Source organism: Schistocerca serialis, chromosome 3, assembly GCF_023864345.2.
Source record: "Schistocerca serialis cubense isolate TAMUIC-IGC-003099 chromosome 3, iqSchSeri2.2, whole genome shotgun sequence".
Classification (NCBI taxonomy): Eukaryota; Metazoa; Arthropoda; class Insecta; order Orthoptera; family Acrididae; genus Schistocerca; species Schistocerca serialis.
Window position 1 is genome coordinate 534,348,735 of NC_064640.1, and position 7,860 is coordinate 534,356,594.

A 7,860-nucleotide genomic window follows, 5' to 3' on the forward strand; every position below is an offset into this window, starting at 1 on the left:
TAGATCCTTTATCATTTAGCTACAAAATAGCAGGTCAGCAACTGGAAGCAGTTAATACCATAAATTATCTGGGAGTAGGCATTAGGAGTGATTTAAAATGGAATGATCATATAATGTTGATCGTCGGTAAAGCAGATGCCAGACTGAGATTCATTGGAAGAATCCTAAGGAAATGCAATCCGAAAACAAAGGAAGTAGGTTACAGTATGCTTGTTCGCCCACTGCTTTAATACTGCTCAGCAGTGTGGGATCCGTACCAAATAGGGTTGATAGAAGATATAGAGAAGATCCAATGGAGAGCAGCGCGCTTCATTACAGGATCATTTAGTAATCGCGAAAGCGTTACGGAGATGATAGATAAACTCCAGTGGAAGACTCTGCACGAGAGACGCTCAGTAGCTCGGTATGGGCTTTTGTCAAAGTTTCGAGAACATACCTCCACCGAAGAGTCAAGCAGTATATTGCTCCCTCCTACGTATATCTCGCGAAGAGACCATGAGGTTAAAATCAGAGAGATTAGAGCCCACACAGAGGCATACCGACAATCCTTCTTTCCACGAACAATACGAGACTGGAATAGAAGGGAGAACCGATAGAGGTACTCAAGGTACTCTCCGCCACACACCGTCAGGTGGCTTGCGGAGTATGGATGTAGATGTAGATCTTCTCATTAAAAAACAACATTCACTTGTCATATCTGAAAGAGGAAAAAGTTGTGTAATTCTACTTTATAAAAAGATGTAGATGGCATTACGCCTACCTACTCGTGGTTGTCTCAAAACGGTTATCATTTGCGTATCCCAGCATGTAGTACACTTCATGCTAATTCAACATTTTCTACATGCAGTCTTTGTGGTGTTGCAGTTTTAAATGCCTCTTAATTGTAAATAAAACTACTTTACCACTTCTAAAAATACCGCAAACAGAATTGCAGGAAGTATTAAAGGGAAGTGAATACTGAGTGACATTGAGTAAAATGTCATCATACTTTCACAAATGCTATGTGCGTATATGGTAACATAATGATAATGGGAACAATATCAGGTTGGAAACAATGTAAAAAAATGTCAAGTCAGGAAACTGCTCACTGCAAATGAATGGTTCACCGATACCCAGACACTCATCTCTACTATTGTGGCTCCTGATGTGTGTATACTATAACTGTAAGAACAGTGACAGATGTGCGACCATCTGATCTCATAACTGTCTGTACATCACTCACACTGCATCTTGCAGGATATGGAACATAAAACTGGCAGTCACAGGTATTCCTTGATGTGATCATAAATCACTACATTTAGAAGGAATGTAAATCCTCAAGAAATTCATTCTCACACTTGAATGAAGGGGTATTAGTGAACAGAATGTATTATTGATGAAATATGGGATTTGCACTCGATGATAAGAAAGTTAAACACCCAGAAGCAGAAAGGAAACCAAAATGAAACTTGAAAGAATGAGGAGGTACGTGGCGTTATTTCAATGACTGCAAAATGGAGTCAAATTTACAAAGATCATGGCGGTATAAGCCCACATATCAGTACAACCTTGCACCCTCTCTGGCCTGGATATATGCACTGATTCAGGTTGGAAGGGTATCACAAAGCCATTGTAACCTCTTCTGAGGCAAGCTGGTGCACAATTGTTGTAACTGTTTCTTGGTATTCCTGATAGTGGTACAGCAATTTGGTAGATGTCTGACCTACTCTCACACATGTTTTACTGGGTACAGATCTTGGGATCCCACTGGTCACGGGAGTACTTAAACATCCCACAGACAGTTTATAAAGACATGGGCCATATCTGGACAAGCACTGTCCTGCTGAAAATGGTATTGTAATACTATCACATGAAAGGTAACACGTGAGGGTGCAGGCAGTCTGTGATGTACTGCTGTGCCATCAAACTTCCCTTAGTCACTGACAGCTATGATCTGAACATATATCCGAGGGCTCCCCACACCATGACAACAGGAGTAATACTGCTCGACCTCTACATAGCACTGGAAGAATGGGACCCCTCCCTAGGTTGCTGCCATACTCACCGACGATTGCCATCCCAGGTATTGCAGAACTGCAATTCGTTGCTGAACACAATGCAATGCCATTAATCAGCAGTCCATGGTTTCCTGGCCACAGCTCCATCGCAAACACAGGTGTTTGCGTTGTGGTGTTAATGGCAGCATACACATGGGACAATAATCCCCTAGTCTTGTTATTGGTAGATTCGGACCAATACTGTGGGATGACACATAACACTGTAGGGAATCTGTAACTTGTTCTCAGGTGGAAAGAGCGGATGTGAAATAGTTATGATGTGTTTGGTGCACCATACAGCGATCCTCCCTTGTGGTGGTCAGATGTGATCAGCCAGAATCTTGGAGATGCATATGTTTACCCTTAAATTCCCATGCAGTTAACATCAGGCCATGAAATAACCACAAACCTGATTAAATCATTATTCAACCAGGTGGCCAAATGGACATGGGCAAAGAGATACCTATCAAACTATGTAGGGTACTTACAATGCTGTCTCGCATGAGTATGCTGTATGTCTGTGTCCTTCACAATTATTACTAAACATCTGATACTGTTCATTCCCCTTACAGACCCTAAGAAGCCTGATGATAACAATATACACAAACAACAGTACTACACTCTGGGGGCTGTTGTACCTGTCACAGGGAGTAAAAAAACTAATCATTTGCATATGATGTGTATGTGTACAAAGTTCCATTGACATCCATTATTGGGTTGCTGAGTGCTTCAGCGTTTTTGTCAGACAGTGTATCTGGTTTAGAATACACTCAGAACTCAACCCTCTGCCATGGATTCTACAAACCATACATTGTATAGCTAATGAAATGGGACCACCAGTACAAATTTTGAGATAGGTTTTGGAGAGTTTTTCCCCCACTCATTATTGTGATTTGTGACAAATATCAATTATTAAATAGTATTGTACGTCTCCATGAAGCTTTAAGAAAAGCAACTGAAACTGCATGAAAATAACTCTTGAGCCAAGCTTTAAACAATACCCAGGAGATTAATTGGTAATGTATCTTCAACCAGCCTGAAGTATGTTTCAAGTCAATTACATTTGTGAATTGTAAGGCAGGAGTAATAATATATACTGAAGTATAGCTGGTAGTGATATTTGTAGGACAGCTGAATAACTGCTCAACTCTTTCAAACCTACCGCAAGTTACAATTACTTTGAAACTATAAGCAAAATGAATAACAAATACATAAATTTTCACTCTTGTAAAATAATAAAAAGCACTGGATTCAGTTAACAGTTCAGCTGAAACTCAAAGATAGTACCTGCAATTGGCTGTCAGAACAGTTATGAGTAAGGAGTTTTCCAATCAGAGAGCACAGAAGGAAGTTGTGTAACAGGGACAGTATATCCAAACAATAAAAGTTAAACAAACTTTTCTATATTAATACAAAATTATCACCTAACTCAGCTAATATTATTATAGATAAACCCGTTGCAATACATTTAGTCTGTTATGAAGGTTAATATCAATGAACATAGCCTTAAAAGGCGTTTCTGTCATAATTTAATAAATAAAAGAAAATCCTCTGCTAGTAGAGACCTTATCTTTTGCTAGTTTTTTTTTAAATGTGCACTGCTATGAAAATTATAGATTCAATATTTTTCTATAATGGTAACTATAGTGAGGAGAGAACCTCGAATTTTTAAATTCGAAATGTGATAAAATGCAAATTTCTACTAAGCTCTGCATATCATTGTTTGATTCATTTTAGGACAGTTTACTTTGTTGTCCAAAGAAAGAATAGAAATAATACTGAAACATCATCAGAGTACTTCCAACTGCAGTGTGTAGCCTTATAACCTCTTAATTGTTATGTCCTCACTTTGCTAATGCATGTGTTACTTCTCCAAAAGATTTTCACATTACTATTATTGCATGTTATGTGAGTGATCTTACATTATTTAAAATTTAGGTACCAACTAATGGAGTGTGAAGAAGTTTGTAGTGTCATTATAATGAGATCATATGAAGAAATTGACTATGAAAATACATTAAATGAAATGATGCATTCAATTTTGATCTAGTTTTTGCAACAGCTCGAGGTTAATTCTTTCATGATATCATTCATTGTCAAATGAAACATGATTATCATCTGGAATATGAATTTTATGCTGGGGGAAAAATACCCATCTACATCATCAGCACAACAATAGGCTAGTGGCAGTTAAATAATAAACTTACACTACAGAAGTTATAGTTAAACATTAAAAAAGTATGTGCTATAGATAAAAAATTAACAATTTGAATGAAAATAAAATAGTCTTCATCCCACATGTTTATTTGAACACTGCAGTACTTTGTTAAGGATGGTTCTATTGGAGACAGTACACTCTTGCCTTCAGCCAATCTTTGACATCATGTTTTTTCCCAGTCAGTTATAAAAAATTTATAGCACCAGCCCCAGTTAGAAGCCGTACTTTTTGATTTTTAGTTTGGCGCTAATGCATCTGGTCACCGAGCTTTATGATAAAATGAAAACCATGTGGAAAATGCTCAGATATCACATAGTCTTCATACCAGAACTGTTAAAAATTATTTCATGTTTTTACTAGTGTTATAAACAAAATTATTCTGGGTGTGGTAACCATGGAATCCAAATAAAAGTTCCTCATTCTCAGAATAAAATTTAAATAAACAAACTATAGTTCACACTTGAGCCCCAGAGTTTCTCAGGCACAAACAACAGAAACAAACTGATGCATGCAATTTCAAACATATAAATGCAATAGAAGTAATTTTTTTGTTTTTCTCATCTCTGCTTCAATTGTATAAAGCAAAATATTAAAAACCTACGTTCATGTAGCTACACACTGAAGACACCTAAGCCGCAAGCAGCACAAGCAGCTGTTTATGACTTTAAGTGTATGGTGCAGCTTATGGGAATAAAGTAGAATATCTGCCTGTCTAGAAATGAATCAAGGGTAATGAAACTATTATTATTTATCTGTTTATGATGACTGTATTAAAAAGCAAGAAACTAACTTAAAATCAAATTTTCTATTTAATAACATCGTGTTTTTTGGACATTGTAAGTCTTGTGGCACAGTACTGAATGTATATTTTACCTCATACTTATATCATTGAGCAAATTCATATCGCTATGGTCTCTCCTTACATATATGGGCTTAAGTGCTTGGATAGTTTCATAACAGGCAATGTGAACCCAAATGCTTCACAAAACTGAAACAGAAATAACTAATATAAAATAACTCATGACTTCATTAAGCAGTTTGCAGAACAAGGTGGGAAATAAACATAATTTTCTTCTTTCTCAAACTAGTCATACATTTTCTGAATTTACTTCACACTTACATATCATCCTTCAGTAGCATATCATCTAAAAGGAATTATTAATTTTAACTACACTTTTCTTCCAAAAAAAAAAATTCTCATATTTTCCTTCTCTGGTATTGCTAAGCATGAAGACTGACTACCAAATTTGATCAATGGCAGGATATAGACAAGATACAAATGAGAGCTGTGCAATGCGTTTAGGGTTTGATTTGTCATAGGAACTGCAAGAAACTCAGGTGGAAAGCACATTAAGGCATTGTGTGGCACATGAAGAGTTTTAATATCCATCTCCTGTGAATTGTGGAACAATGCTTATTTGCATTCCATGTAAAAGTCACATAATGACATCTATGCAGAGGGGGACAGGCAGTTATTCTCTCTGCATGCCATCTGTGACTGGGATGGGAAGAAGAACTAATGATATGGCTACACTGTATGTCCTTTATCATACACTGCTCATGGAGTACATATCTACTTAAAGATACAATTTAAAGTAAACAACATACAGCTGTTCAGTTTTCATCCAGCCATCTGAGTTTGGGTTTTTAGTGATTTACCATACAGTTTGCTTAAATGCTTGTTCATTCCTAATAACATCATCTTGTTCTAATTCCTCCCCATTGTTGTAGAAATGGGCCAAGTCATCAATTTACAAAGAAGACACTGGCAATGCGATGGTACACCCAGACAGATTAGTATAAAATTTCAAATTTTTTAATAATAATCCTTCTATTAAATGACATATTTGAACTGACAGATATTGCAGCTTAGGACATTTGCATATTACCACTTCATCTTATCACCAGATAATATGCACACATACTGGCATACTAGTTCTTGATATGATATAATATTTTAATAGAAACTACACACATTTTTTATTTGGAGAATTCTATGAAAAGTGAATATTTTGTTATGCCAGTAACGTTTCCTGTTCCTATATTTGCTAGCAAATCAAAGATCTGGCATTGTCAGACCTTTTCTATATATTGTTCGTATTCAGATCTGTCTCTTTTTTCAATTTTCACATTGACACTTAAATATAAACAGCACAGGTGTTACATCAAACAATGGATAATCCAGGATGGAATGTAACAACACCAGAGAAGGAAAGTTGCTACTCACCATATAGCGGAGACGCTGAGTTGTGATAGGCGCAACAAAAAGATTCACACAATTATAGCTTTCGGCCATTAAGGCCTCTGTCGGCATTAGGCGCACACACACACACACACACACACACACACACACACACACACACTCACGCAAATGCAACTTGCACACACGTCTGCAATCTCAGAGAAATAAAACCACACTGACGTTACATCCATAGTCATGGAATGGCCCCTTGCCTAGATCACTTTTTGAAGGAGTGATGCTGTATTCTATTCACCGATGGTGCACAGATTTTGAAGTTGTAGGCTAGCAATTCAAAGATTTAGGGTTGAAACCATGATTGGCATTAAATCTTTCTTTTGCATTTCATGTTACTCTTTCCTCTGCAGTAGCTTTATGCAGATGGAAAATGAAAATTTTACCTAGATTAGTGTTCCACATTAAATTGTAAGTAATGCATACTGTTTGTATGAGCTGGGTTTTGAATAAACAAAAGGAAGTGGCAAACAGCTTTCCACAAACTCGTTGCATCATGGCTATGAAAAAATGGTCATATTCACCCCAGTCATTACTCTGATAACTACTTAAATTTACTTGCAATGAAGTAACTCCCAAAAATTAATAAAGTAATAGATAATTCAAAGGATGCTGAAATGACTGCAGGTAATGAACATATATAAAAGTAAGTTAATTGTGATCAACCCGATGCTTTCTCTGGAGATAAGCATGCTTCACTAGCCTTTTTGTAATTGGAGATGGTAAGATCTTCCTTTCTTTTGAGTGGTGAGCCAGATGACGTATCAAGTTATTGTAGACATACAACTGAACATGAATCCTTAACAATAATCTGACTTTTAGCACACAGAAAAAAGGCTTGCCATTGTTGAAAAAACATTAAATGCCACAATAGAACTGTCAGGAAAATATGATTCATGATTACAATCCAAAATATTTACTTTTAAGTCTGATGTTTAAGAAAAAGACCTATCAGTCCAGATAAACTGCGTACAATGCCTATACATCACCTAATTACAAAAGTATACATAGCTAAATATAACAGAATTTAGTTTATAGATGTAAACAAACATGAAAATGCTGTTGTTCTGAAAAAATATGAAAAATGTGGTGGAGGAGAAAGGAACATATCCTTTGACCCCACAGAGCTCAAAAATAGTGGGCACAAATCAAGGGTGCCCGTGCTACAGTTTGTAGTGGGCAGCCTAGACTAAGGTGTATGGAGTATTTTAATATTTTAGAAGACGAATTACACCTTCAGATATCTATAAAAAAAGTTTCAGTTTCGACTCTGTTAAAAACCAGCATAATACCTAACATGAAATCATGTTTTGAGAGAAAAAGCACCTGATCACACTGCATTTTTCCTTTCC